We start from the raw sequence: 13645 nt of genomic DNA, 5'->3' as shown, positions 1-13645 counted from the left end.
CAGGTACTGCAGCATGCCAGGCTCCTCTGTCTTTCACTATCTCCTGGAGTTTGCTCAAATTCATGTCCATTGAGTCGATGGTGCTATCTAACCATCTCATCCTCTGCCACCCACTTCTCCTTTTGCCTTCAACCTTTCCCAGCATCAGGGTCTTTCCCAGTGAGTCAGCTCTTTGCATCAGGTGGCCAAAGTATTGGAGCTTCACCTTGAGCATCGGTCCTTTCAGTGAATATTCAGGGTTGATTTCCTTTAGGATTGACTGGTTTGCTCTCCTTGCAGTCCAAGAGACTCTCAAGAGTCTGGTCCAATACCATGATTTGAAGGCATCAATTATTTGGTGCTTAGCCTTTTTTATTGTCCAACTCTAGCATCCATACATGACTATTGGAAAAACCATAACTTTGACTATAGGGACCTTTGTAGGCAAATTAATGTCTCTGATTTTTAACACTCTGTCTAGGTTTGGCATAGCTTTCTTTCCAAGGAGCAAGCCTATCTTGCTTGTACAAATATCTTTTCCCTTTAGTACTTGTACAAACCATTAGGGAAGAAAAATGCTACAGTAACAAATGGAGGTTAGAGTCAAAGAATGATATCTATTGTCATTACTGTAACTTTATTTTTATTCCCTGCCCAACTCTAGATCCCATCTGGTAGTTCTAGGGAAATATTGACTACATTAAGAAAAAGTGTTAATTATTTGACATGTGCTGTTTAAGAGAGCAGGTGTTACATGATATGTTTTAGGAGTGTTTTCATCAAAATCACTTATTTTTTAACATTTGCACTTGAAGTGTGTTTTGGTTATCTATGAAATTCATTTATGTAGAATGGTGCATTCCCTGACAGATAAATAATGTATTGCTGTAGTAATAGTGTGTTAATCCCTGAACAAATTTGATTAAGGATGAATTTAAGAACAACTTGCATTAAGAACAATTCTTGGTTTAATTAGGAGCAAAGGGACTTCTATTTTCAATAATTATCTATTAAAATTGGGTCAGCTTTTATAAAATCTGGATTGATTTTATTGCCATTGCCCTTTTAAAAATTATTATTCTTTCTTTCCATCCCTACTAGAGTCTGTTAAAAATGCAAATTTATGGCTGATTTCCTCTGTAGCATAAATATTCAAGTTCTGAAGTCAATGTAGTTGTCTTAGAAAGACTCACTTAGCATTCACAGAGGAAGGCAAACATTTAACCACTTCACAGCTGGCTGTATTTGGCTGTGGGCGGCTTTGGCCATTCCTTGATGCTACACTGGACTATGAAATTAACAACTGAGTATTATGATACTCTGCAGGGCATCTGGCATCTAGCCCAAGGATGCGTGTTGAGCAGCAGTGACATGGGTAAGTAACTGCAAATAGACATCAGATTCCCAAATTAGATTGACTTTTTCTTTTTTTACATCTGAGGCTCTCATATCCAATTTGCATACTGTACATTACTAACACAAATGCTAATAAAATATGCCTTGAGCAAACTGTTGCTTTGAATAGAAAATAAGATCTGTGGGGGGAAAAGGAGAGAGCAGTAGTGGGGAGAATTTAAATGTACACTCATCATGTAATAAATATTTTTGCATGTATTCCCATTAAAATATTTAATTTTCCTTGTTTGGGATTCTTTGGAAATGAGGAAGAGCTATGCTTCCATCTAAGCCTCAGACAGGTTTTCTCATATCTGAGGCCACAGCAGAAGGTATAAACTGTGCTGACTGTGAACAGGCCCTTGTGGCTCAGCCTTGGATAATATCATGAAGGAGTCTTTCATAAAAAACAAATTCAAGAAGAAATAATCATCCTAAATTTAAAGACAGGTATTACATCCATTTCAAAAAGTGGTAGAGCCCAGGTAAACTACGTTTGAGGATAAAATGAACTCTGTGTGCATGTGTGCATATTATGCATGCACGTGTGCTGGGCGCTCAGTTGCTTCAGTAGTATTCAACTCTTTGCAACCATATAGACCATAGCCTGCCAGGTTCCTCTGTTCATGAGAGTCTCCAGAATACTGGAGTGGGTTACCATGCTCTCCTCCAGGGGATCTTCCCCACCCAGGGACTGAAGCTGTCTCTTACATCTCCCGCATTGGAAGGCAAGTTTGTATATATAGTATATGTATATACAATGTACATATATTTGCATAATACACACATATTTGTATAAGGCACATATATTTGTATAAAGCACTCATACATACACACATATATATAATGCAATGCTTAATATGATGCAGGCTCAGAGTAAACATTCAATCAATGAATCTTTTGTTTGTTTTATATGGAACAAAAAGCAGCAGTAAACAAAAATTTTGGATAGTCTCCAGGTCTCAGCAAAGAGGGATGGAAAGCCATTTTTGTTTTATATCAGTTCATAAAAGGTTTTCTGGTACCATCTATTTTCCCCTAAGAAATGGATTGTAATTTTATTCCAAAAAGATATTATGAAGCAAGTTTAAAAGTGCTTATTTTTGCATCAGATCCAGATATTCCATGGGAAAGTAGTGATTAAGCAACAAAAATTAGTCTTTCAAGTAGTTCTCCCTTCAGAGTTCCAGAGTTAACAAATGAGGCGTGCTTTGCTGAGGATACTCCAACAGAAGAAAGAAAGTTCCGAAACATACTTGCTCCCTTCTCATATCCATCAGTGACTAATACAATGCCAAGATCTGCATCACCTCTTTTCCTAGAACGCTTCTATAAATGGAAGGGTCCTGCAAAGTCTAGCGAAGGGCAGATCATTTTCTGAGGCTTCTCCAGAGATCTAAGGCAGGTGAATGAAGAATAAGGGAGGTGAATGAAGAGGACGCTTAGAGCAGGAATGCCATCCTCCTTTCTTCTTGGTGGGATGGGAGCAACTCCTTAATGGGATGGAGAAATGGCTTAAAAAATAAGAATTTCACTGGATGTTTTATCAAACTATAATTTCTAATACATTAAAAATATTAATATCCTTCAAGTATAAAATAAATACAATAATATAAAATACATGTCAAGGATATACTCAGGTCAATAAAAATAAAACCAGCAGGATGATATGGTGGTTCAAAGTGTAATTCAAAAGACTGAGGTAAAAAAGAAAGCAAGCTGTAATACACTGCAGTTACATTATTGATGCTGTTCAGTCACAAAGTAGTGTCTGACTCTGACCACAAGGACTGCAGCATGCCAGGTGCTTCTGTCCTCCACTATCTCCGGGAGTTTGCTCAAACTCAGGTCCACTGAGTCATGATGCTATCTAACCATCTCATCCTCTGCCACTCTCTTCTCCTTTTACTTTCAGTCTTTCCCAGCATCAGGGTCTTTTCCAATGAGCTGGCCCTTCGCATCTGGTGGCCAAAGTATTGGAGCTTCAGCTTCAGCATCAGTCCTTCCAGTGAATATTCAGGGTTGATTTGCTTTAGAATTGATGGGTTTGATCTCCTTGCTGTCCAAGGGACTCTCAAGAATTTGTGGTGCTGGAGAAAATTGAAAGCATCAATTCTTTGGCATTCAGCCTTCTTTACTGTCCAACTCTCACATCTGTACATGACTACTGGAAAAACCATAGCTTTGACTATACAGACATTTGTTGCATATCTGAGGTTGTTGATATTTCTTGAGGCTTGCAAAACTAATGTTCTGCTAGGCAATAAAACCATACATCTCAGAGTCATTTTTCCATGAAATAGAAATGTTTTACATCTTTACAGGATAAAGTCTACATGTTAACAACATGTAATATCACACAAACTTGACTCTAATAAATAGTAAATAGTAAGTCAAAACAGAGGATGAGATGGTTCGACGGCATCACCGACTCGATGGACATGAGTTTGAGCAAGCTCCGGGAGTTGGTGATGGACGGGGAACCGTGGTGTGTTGCAGTCTGCAGGGCTGTAAAGAGTCAGACACAACTGTGTGACTGAACTGAACTGAAGTCAAAACAAAGGTATATCCACAAAGGAATTAAATAAAACAGTGTTCTGTTACAACATTAAGAAAACCAGCTGTTATTCTTCTGCCTTATTTTCAAATTCTAGGTAATTTTTCTTAGCAGCTTCTAAGTTATCCAGATAACTTGGATTTCCTCTCAAGAAATGTTCTTTTGCTTTTCTTAACAGGGGATTCAAGAAAGTTGTAGAGATTTGGGTGTTCTTCACCATCTATTATAAGCCTTTCATCTTTGAAAACCCAGGTCAAGAATCCCAATAATCCTCCCCACTGCCCCGTATTAGAATGAACTGCAGGTACTTCCCTGATGGTACAGTGGATAGGAACCTATCAGCCAATGCAGGGGACACAGGTTCAATCCCTGATTGGGGAACTAAGATCCCACATACCTCAGAACAACTAAGCTCATGTGATGAGCCTTTGTGTCACAACTAGAGTCTGTGCACTGCAATGATGATCTGCATGATGCAACAAACTTCCAGCATGCTACAACTAAGACCTGATGCATCTTAATTAATTGATTAATTAATTAATTTTTTAAAAAGAATGGACTGCTATCCCCTTTGGGTTATCTGCATTTTTTTATTATAACTGCAGTTACAATAACTCATTTCTGGATCTCTCTCTCAAAAGATTACGAGTTCTCTGATACAAAGACTACATCTCTATAATTTAAGTATCACTAAAGCCCTTCTTATATGCTACACTGAAGAATATATTCCCTAAAATCATTATCATAGATTGTGAACATAGACCAAATTTATATAGATTTCAGATAACATCTCTTTATCTACTGGGGGCTATACTAACCTGTCCAAGAGATGATTAATTAATAACATATTTTCCAATGGAGTATGATAATCAGCAAAGAGTTATCAAGAATTAATGCAATGTAGTTCCATTCTAACACATGTTAAAATACACAATCCACAGTCACCTCATTTCATTTACAATATTCATAATTACACATACAGTATCTTAATTGGTTTAGATTTACTCTTCATTTTGTACAAAGGACTGCTGTCAGCCACAACTGGATGTGGCAACTATGCAGTCATCCAGGATTTACAAGGCACTCATGCCTTAATTAACAGACCTTATATCCAGTGAGTAGTAAAGTCATTTAAATTTCAATAAAATTAAATGTCCATGTTTATGCAGTCCTTTATCTAAATGCTGCCATTTGAATAGCAACATCTATTTCATTTTTCCCTTGGTTTCCCTTGATTAAACTTATAGTAGATTGCACTGAAGCTGAATTATCCAAAAAAGAATTCTAATGTTCTTGGCATTTATTCGGTATAGCAAGATAAAAGTACTAAAGTCTTAGTGGTAATGACATCTGAGTTTCTGCAACACTGTAGCTTATACCCAAAAGGTGGAAAACAGGATCAGCTAGACTAAATTCTGGCTAAGCAAGGTCACATCCAACTAAAAAGTTATCTAATATCTTCATCAAATTATATGATCAAACAGTATGACTTTTTTAGATTTTAGATACAATATCTAAGCTAGGCTCGGAGATCAAATTGCCAACATCCACTGGATCATAGAAAAAGCAAGAGAATTCCAGAAAAAAAACATCTACCTCTGCTTCATTGAATACCCTAAAGCCTTTAGCTGTGTGGATCATAACAAACTGTGGAAAATTCTTCGAGATGGGAATACCAGATAACCTTATGTGCCTCCTGAAAAACCTATATACAGGTCAAGAAGCAACAGTTAAAACCAGGCATGGAACAACAGACTGGTTCCAAATTGGGAAAGGAGTATATCAAGGCTGTATATTGTGACCCTGCTTATTTAACTCATATGCAGAGTACACCATGAGAAATGCTGGGCTGGATGAAGCACAAGCTGGAATCAAGATTGCAAGGAGAAATATCAGTTTAGTTCAGTGGCTCAGTCATGTCTGACTCTTTGCAACCCCATGGACTGCAGCACGCCAGGCTTCCCTGTCCATCACCAACTCCCAGAGTTTACTCAAACTCATGTCCATTGAGCCGGTGATGCCATCCAACCATCTCATCTTCTGTCATCCCCTTCTCCTCTCACTTTCAATCTTTCTCAGCATCAGGGTATTTTCCAATGAGTCAGTACTTCGCCTCAGGTGGCCAAAGTATTGGAGTTTCAACTTCAGCATCAGTCCTTCCAACTAGTATTCAAGACTGATTTCCTTTAGGATGGACTGGTTGGATCTCCTTGCAGTCCAAGGAACTCTTAAGAGTCTTCTCCAACACCACAGTTGAAAACCATCAATTCTTTGGTGCTCAGCTTTCTTTATAGTCCAACTCTCACAGCCATACATCCATCCATACAAATATCAATAACCTCAGATATGCAGTTGATACAAACTTTATGGCAGAAAGCAAAGAGGAACTAAAAAGCCTCTTGATGAAAGTGAAAGAGGTGAGTGAAAAAGTTGGTTTAAAACTCAACATTCAGAAAAAGAAGATCATGGCATCCAGTCTCATCACTTCATGGCAAATAGATGGGGAAACAATGACAGACTTTATTTTCTGGGCTCCAAAATCACTGTAGATGGTGACTGATGCCAAGAAATTAAAAGATGCTTGCTCCCTGGAAGAAAAGCCATGACAAACCTAGACAGCATATTAAAAAGCAGAGACATTACTTTGCCAACAAAGGTCCGTCTAGTCAAAGCTATGCTCTTTCCAGTATTCATGTATGGATGTGAGAGTTGGAATATAAAGAAAGCTGAGCACTGGAAAATTGATGCTTTTTAACTGTGGTGTTGGAGAAGACTCTTGGGAGTCCCTTGGACAGCAAGGAGATCCAACCCGTCAATCCTAAAGGAAATCAGTCATGAATCTTCATTGGAAGGACTGAAGCTGAAGCTGATGCTCCAGTACATTGACTACCTGATGCCAAGAACTGACCCATTAGAAAAGACCCTGATGCTAGGAAAAACTGAAGGCAGGAGAAGAAGGGGATGATGAGATGGTTGGATGGCATCATGGACTTGATGGACATGAGTTTGAGCATGTTCCAGGAGTTGGTGATGGATAGGGAAGCCTGGTGTGCTGCAGTTCATGAGGTTGCAAAGAGTCAAACACAACTGAGCAACTGAACTGGATTGAGGCCCAATAAGTTGTGAGTGAAGTGAAAGTCGCTCAGTCATGTCTGACTCTTTGCAACCCCATGGACTATAGAGTAAATGAAATTCTCTAGGCCAGAATACTGGAGTGGGTAGCCTTTCCCTTCTCCAGGGGATCTGCCCAACCCAGGAATTGAACCAGGGTCTCCTGCATTGCACGAAGATTCTTTACCAACTGAACTATGAGGGCTGCCTTTAAATGTGGCATTTTATGCACATATGTCATTAGTATGGATAATTATAAACTGTGGTTTAGTGGCCCCCTGAGTCAACATACAGGAGCTTCCCAGGCAGCTCAGCAGAGTAAAAATTCCACTTGTGAATGCAGGAGATGTGAGTTTGATCCTGGGTCTGGAAGACCTCTGGAGTAGAACATGGCAACCCACTCTGGTATTCTTGCCTGGAAAAACCTATGGACAAAGGAGCCTGGCAAGCTACAGTCCATGGAGTCACAAAAAGTCAGACACAGCTGAGTGACTGAGCATGTATGAATTATCTTTTAGGTAAATATCCAGCATTTTTGGTTTCCCAGGCAGCACTAGTGGTAACAAACATGCCTGCCAATGCAGAAGATGCAGGAGACTCAGGTTTGATCCCTGGGTTGGGAAGATCCCCTGGAGGAGGGCATGGTAACCTACTCCAGTATTCTTGCCTGGAAAATCCCATGCACAGAGGAGCCTGGCAGGTTACAGTCCATGGGGTCACAAAGAGTTGGTCATAACTGAGCATTCATGCACACACACACAGCAACATTTTTAGACAAACAAAGAAGGAAAAATTCTGAGATTTTATCATTGAAAATAACCCTCCATGGTGAGCCCTTTTGCATGTATGTTCAGAAGGTGATTTAATATCCACAAGTGAATATTAATATGTGAAAAAGGGAAAATGGTACTCCATTGAGTCAAGGGAACAGTAAGCAAAAGCAAGTGACTATGATTTGCATCTAACTTCTTTAACTCACCAGTTACACAAAGAGAGATAGTTCCCTTTACCACCCTGGGATGTATCAACTTCTCTATAACTGGAGAGAAATTTGTACCAGAAATTCTCTGATAACTTCTTCAGTTTTAATATTCGATCTCCATGTAGGTAGTAACAAAGTAAAATGCCTTAAGGCCATTCTTTAAAAACAAAACAAAACAAAACAAAGAAAACCTCTCCAACTTACTTCCATCAAATCACTAACCCCCAGGAATTTTTCTTTCTACGTATTTCCTCTAATCCATTCACTTCTCTCCATCTATAGCTTCTACTGATTCAAGCCACCATGGATAGCTGCCTGGATTTCAGTAGTAACCTCAGATTTAACTCATTCATCCACTCTTTGCCCATCTCCCTTCACCAATTCTTTGCCCCGCTATAGTCAAAATAATATTTTGAATAAAAAATAATAATGTATTAAAATGTGGATTGACCAGTGTCACTTCCTGCCTGGGCTTCCATTTCTCCTTGAACCTTATCATGGTTATCCAGCCCTATGTCACAGTCTTTCTCTCCTGACTGCAGAAATCTGTGACTTTCCTTAAATCCTCTGGATCTTCAGCATGGAGTGCTATTTTCACATCTCTTTGTCAAACTAATTCCACAATATCACTGCCTCTGGAAAACTTGCTTGATTCACATAGCAAGTTAGATTTCATAAAAACTCATATTTTCTTTCTTTACTCCTTAGTACAGTTATGATGATTAATTTTTTAATTTCTTCCTTACAAACTGTCTTGAGCTAGTCTGCCCCTCCAACAAATAGCAGATTGCTTTGCTAAATAGGGTCACTGCCACCAACCAGAGGGAGAGAGGAACCACCTACACATCTCTTTATAGTGGGTGTATGCATGCACGCTCAGTCGTGTTTGACTCTTTGTGGTCCCATGGACTGTAGCTCACCAGGTTCCTCTGTCCATGGGGTTCTCCAGACAAGAATACTGGAGTGGGCTGCCATGCCCTCCTCCAGGGGATCTTCCCAACCCAGGGATTGATGGTATAAGATAAAACAAGTCTCCAGAAAATTCTTCTACACAGAACATTTATTAGCTAAGAGGCACAGAGACCTCCACAGAGGAAAGGGCTATCAGGGAAACCCCAGTTTTTCCTAACTGGACACTGACAAGCAGTTTCCTAGATAGGCTCTGCTGACAAAAAATAATAACAATAATAATAATCAATAGTCAATCAAAGAAAGAAATGGAAAATTTTTTTTGAGCCAACCTGAGGATTATATCCTAGGAGGCAGTCTCTTTCAGAAAGCTCTGACGACTGTTCTGCCCACGAGAGGTCAAAGCATAGCTACACATGTTTTTGAGACAAAGGGTTATATATAAAATGATATTTTATTTACAGTTTACACAATCCAGATCTGCATGTACAAAACAAGTCATGGGTCATTGTAGCGCCTTATAAGATCAAGAAGAAAGGTTCTCTCCTAAGGAGGCCTGGTTAAAGTAAAACAGGAGAGAGGAGAGAAGAGTACAACCCCTAAAACAATGACTTAGCCCTCGAGGATGCGACATAAACTGATTAGAACCAAATGTACAAGATGGTGGATGATCCAACTTCCAGTGAACCTTGAGCCTCATTTTACACGCACTGTAACGCAACATCTAAATGTCACACCTATAGGCTCCATGACTTAAGTCTAACCTTGTAGCTCAGTCGGTAAAGAATCTGCCTGCAATTCAGGAGACCCGGGTTCGATTCCTGGGTTGGGAAGAACCCCTGGAGAAGGAAATGGCAACACACTCCAGTATTCTTGCCTGGAGAATCCCATGAACAGAGGAGCCTGGCAGGCTACAGTCCATGGGGTCAAAAGAATCAGACACGACTTAGCGACTAAATCACCACATAGGCTCCATGACAGTTCTGAGCTAATCATAAAAGTAAAAAAGTGAGGAGTAGACCAATTCCTGGAAATCTCTTCCCCTTCCCCAGAATAGTTGGAATAATCCTCCCACTCATTAGCCTATGAAATTACACAGCCTGTAAAAACTAACCAACCTGTATTTCAGGGCCTCTCATCTTCTGAGATGGCCCATACTCTGTCTGTGGAGTGTGTTTCTCTCTAAATAAGTCCACTTCTTACCTATCACTTTGTCTCTCACTGAATTCTTTCTGCAGTGAGACATAAAGAACCTGAGCTTCATTAAGTCCTGAGACCAGGTGTGTGACCTCAAGTCCAAAGAGGGTGGGTTCAAGTCTCAATCTGAGCTGTACAGTTTCAAAACCAGATGCACAACACACTCTAAAGGGGAGAGAGGAGGCCCAAATGGAAAAAGAAAAATTCATATCTAAATTCTCGTTGTTGTTCAGTCACTAAGACATGTCTGACTGTTTGTGACCCCATGGACTGCAGCACACCACGCTTCCCCATCCTTCACTGTCTCCAAGAGTTTGTCCACTAATTCAGTGGACAAACTAACTCATGTCCACTAATTCAGTGGACAAACTAACTCATGTCCACTAATTCAGTGGACAAACTAACTCATGTCCACTAACTCACGTCCACTAATTCGGTGATGCCATCCAACCATCTCATTCTCTGTCAGCACCTTCTCCTCCTCCCCTCAGTCTTTCCCAGCATCAAGGTCTCATGTCTTCCCATAAAATATCAGTTGTCATCCATCAGTTCCCTCCACTCACATGTAACATTTTCTCTGCAGATTCAACCAACCTTCTAGCCAGATCTAATCTTAGTCTTCTGTTAACCGGAGTAAGAAGGACCTGAGTTTCATATGCCTATGTGTTAGATTGCTGGACCTGTTGGTACACTATACCTCCATCAGTCCCAATGTTGCACAAATTTAGTTTAAATTCACCTAGTTTCCGAAGTCCTCCCTCCGTGCCAGGAGGCTGGATCTGGAAGGGTTCCCCCTCCTCATGCTGAGCTGAGCTGAGATAATCAGGGCAGAAGGCATCTCTGCTTTCACAGTGAGTACTCTCTGGAGGGTCCTGGTGTACTTTTCTCTGAATCAGCCTCAGGCCAAAACAGCCATTCATCAATGGCTGAATGCAGCGAATCTCAAAAAAGGTAGGCTGGAAGGCTCAACTCTCTTCCTTTTAAAGCAAATTGGCTCACTCTGTCCCAGAGGAGAAGCTTTAAATACATAAAACTGTTGGAAGGGCAGTATGTCTCAAGTCAAAACAAGGCAGAGGTAATAGCTCCTTGCTTCTTTAGAGCAATTAGTTGTTCTTTTCTAACATCTGCATAACTGAGAGGGGCCCTTCGAAGTATTTTTTTCCCAGAACAGAGAGACTCTACTCCAGTATGACTTATACCTTCTAATAGGAGAAACAGTAGAAACAGTATTCACAAAAATGAATTTAAGTTCTATCTATTCCGTTTTGCATGCTCACAATCCATCCTAATAGTTTCTTTAGAGGTCATTTGTATTAAATATATTAAACATGTCTCATTTGGGACTTCCCTGGTCATCCAGTGATTAAGACTTCACCATCAGGGGCTTCCCTGGTGACTCTGATAAAAAAAAAAAAAAAAATCTGCCTGCCAATGCAGGAGACATGAGTTCAATTCCTGGTCCAGGAATATCCCACATGCTGCAGAGCAACTAAGCCAGCGTGCCACAGCTATTCAGTTTGTGCTCCAGAGCCCGGGAGCCACAAATATTGAGCCCACATGCCACAGCTATGGAAGCCTGCTTGTAAAGTCTATGCCCTGCAACGAGAGGCCACTGCAATGAGAAGCCCACGCACTGCACCTAGAGAGTCGCCCCCACTCTCTGAAACTAGAGAGAGCCCACACAGCAATGAGACCCAGCACAGCCAAAACTGCATAAATAAATAAATAATATTTTTTAAAAAAGACTTCATCACCAAAAGCAGGGGTCATGGATTTAATTTCTGGTCTGGGAGCTAAGACCCCATATCCAAAACACCAAAACATGAAACAGAAGCAATGTTGTAACATTCAATAAAGACTTTTTTTTTTAATGGTCCGCTTCAAAAACAAACAAACAAAACCTTAAAAAAATAAACATGTCCTATTTATAAATAAAAGCAAATAAGATGCAGGGGTAGGATGGGGGGATAAATGCACATATACTGTTAAGAAAGAAAATGCCAAGAGTGGCTCTAGATGAAATGGCAGATCTGAAACCAAAAATTGCCTTTTCCCCCATAGTTTATGTATAAGGTTTATCTTTAAAAGGTTTTTACTTATTTATTCCTTTCTTCAAAAATGACTATTATGTGCTTACTCTGTTGCAGGGACTGTCCAAGATCCTGGTTCAATGATAAAAAGTAATAATATAAGTGAAAGTGTTTTGCAGTGTATTATATAAAAATAGAGAAAGTAATTACTACTGTTAGGGAACAAAATTTAACTGAGTAAATTTTAAATATCATAAAAGCAAGAATGCTTTTATTCAGTGATTCATGAATCAAGCAGCCTCCAATCTAGCAGAGAGAAAGGAGCTTTGAAGAGCTGTGCAAGGCAAGAGATTTTTATAGACCAAAGGGAGCAGGATCAGGAAGTTATACTGGGCATGTGCTGATTGGCTGAAAGAGGGTTGCTCCCTACACATGAGCAGAGGGAAGACTTGGAGCAACAGGTACCCTGAGCTGAGCAGGCAAGTGCTGCCAGGGTGGCCTGGACCTTCCTTATTTGCTGACACAGGGCTTAGCATGAGCAACTCCATGTTGGGTCTCATCTAGTGACTTTAACACTACAATAATATCCAGGAGAGTGCATGTGCTTTTGCTGTTATATCCACACGGTTAAGGAAACAGAAGGATTGGGACATATTGTTTTGTAATGGCATCACAAAGATCTCAGTCTCTAGAGCTAAAAATTCCCTAGAGCTGACATTCAGGAACAGTCTCGAATTCAAGTCATTCTCCCCCCACCCTCCCCTCCTCATTGAAGGCTGACAGACGCCAAAGTGTAGGAGGAACAGCTGGGTCTCAGCTGGAATCTAGGCTGATGCAGCAGGAAGTAACCCTGCAATGAGCCAACACGGTCAGTGACTGCAGGGCAAACCTTCCAATAAAACCCTTTGCTGCCATTGTGATAGAATTCCATATGTATGTTTGGATTTCACCTATGTATGCAACACTGCCAATTGGGAATATGGGTTTGTTGCAAGAAATCGTCTAATTTGGAACACAAAATCCTCTTGGATGTTTACCTGTGGTTAGTTCACAAAAGCAAGGTCTGTGGCCCTTCTAAACTACTGTGTCTACAACGAGATGATAGATTTTTACATTTCATGATGAGAAGAGATAAAGAAAACCTAAAATCTGTGCATGCACTCATCCCCTATATCCCATTTCAAATACCCTAATCACCTCCAGAAGACCCCACTTAATCAAATGACTAAATGAAATAAAGTTTATGAGCGAGGAGGAAAACTGATACAATTTATTCAGAACTAGGAAGAAAAATACAAAAATTACATTTTACTAGCTCTTCCATTCATCCTACAAATCCACCTTGAGTGGCTACTGTTTGCCAGACACTGAGCTAGGCAGTTGGATAAATCAGTGAATAAGAGAGACCAATACACTCATCATAAAGGTACTTACATTCTAGCTAAGAAGGAAAGACATGAAAAGTAAATGATCATTGTTATAGAA

At 40.0% G+C, this 13645-nt stretch overlaps 1 long non-coding RNA gene across 2 annotated transcripts in view; it reads right to left on the bottom strand.

Moving 5' to 3' along the window:
• Positions 1–13645, bottom strand: part of LOC145523743 (uncharacterized) — a 237653-nt gene that overhangs the window by 131806 nt on the left and 92202 nt on the right. The window contains exon 9 of one of the 2 annotated variants that reach the window (XR_014066865.1): positions 2165–2867. The exons of the other annotated variant lie outside the window; for it this stretch is intronic. This is a non-coding gene — a long non-coding RNA (uncharacterized LOC145523743). Of the gene's footprint in view, positions 1–2164; positions 2868–13645 lie in introns of those variants that run through there. 2 annotated transcript variants of the gene reach the window in all.

Source organism: Giraffa tippelskirchi, chromosome 10 (assembly GCF_054371585.1).
Source record: "Giraffa tippelskirchi isolate mGirTip1 chromosome 10, T2T-mGirTip1v1.2.pri, whole genome shotgun sequence".
NCBI classification, from domain to species: Eukaryota; Metazoa; Chordata; class Mammalia; order Artiodactyla; family Giraffidae; genus Giraffa; species Giraffa tippelskirchi.
The sequence above is the reverse complement of the archived record's forward strand: the minus strand, read 5'-3'. Positions and strand labels throughout refer to the sequence as shown.